At 41.3% G+C, this 492-nt stretch overlaps 1 protein-coding gene across 2 annotated transcripts in view; it reads left to right on the top strand.

The window, feature by feature from the left end:
• The first annotated feature begins 6 nt into the window (after positions 1-6).
• The window catches only part of LOC108229391 (sodium bicarbonate cotransporter 3-like), a 35,047-nt gene continuing 34,561 nt past the window's right edge, over positions 7-492 (top strand). For both annotated transcript variants that reach the window (XM_037980194.1, XM_037980193.1), the window contains exon 1: positions 7-74. The gene's annotated coding sequence lies outside the window, so the exon portion shown is untranslated. The remainder of the gene's footprint in view (positions 75-492) is intronic.

The following is a 492-nucleotide window of genomic DNA, read 5'->3' as shown; positions in this document are numbered from 1 at the left end:
TGATGAGGCGGTGTTGGATCAGGGAAAGACCAGCTCCACCCTCAACACTAACTTTGAGAAGGAGGAACTGGAGAGTGAGTTTATACATAAACCTCCCGAGTAGCAAAGAATCTGCTGTCTGTGTTTACAACCAAAGCCAAAGTAACAGGAACGACCCGAGCCGTGTTTCCACCCATATTTATTAAAATCAGGCGAATCAAAGCAGAGAAACACCTGAAACATGCAGGATGGTGGCCCTGCAGGATTGGACACCACCGGTCCAACAGAAATTTATCAAAATAAAAGTTTTCAACAACTGAATGTGTTTATCCTAAACACCTTTAAACTGAAATACAGACAGAAACCCTGATTTACAAACTCAGCTGAGGTTTATTTCACTCAGAGAACTCTGATTTATCTGGAATAACAGAGAGTAACAGAATGTTCTGCTAACTTCAGCTGATACTTACAGACAGATGTTCTAACTTCAGCTGATGTTTACAGACAGATGTT

This window comes from Kryptolebias marmoratus, linkage group LG16 (assembly GCF_001649575.2).
Source record: "Kryptolebias marmoratus isolate JLee-2015 linkage group LG16, ASM164957v2, whole genome shotgun sequence".
Taxonomy (NCBI): Eukaryota; Metazoa; Chordata; class Actinopteri; order Cyprinodontiformes; family Rivulidae; genus Kryptolebias; species Kryptolebias marmoratus.
The sequence above is the reverse complement of the archived record's forward strand: the minus strand, read 5'-3'. Positions and strand labels throughout refer to the sequence as shown.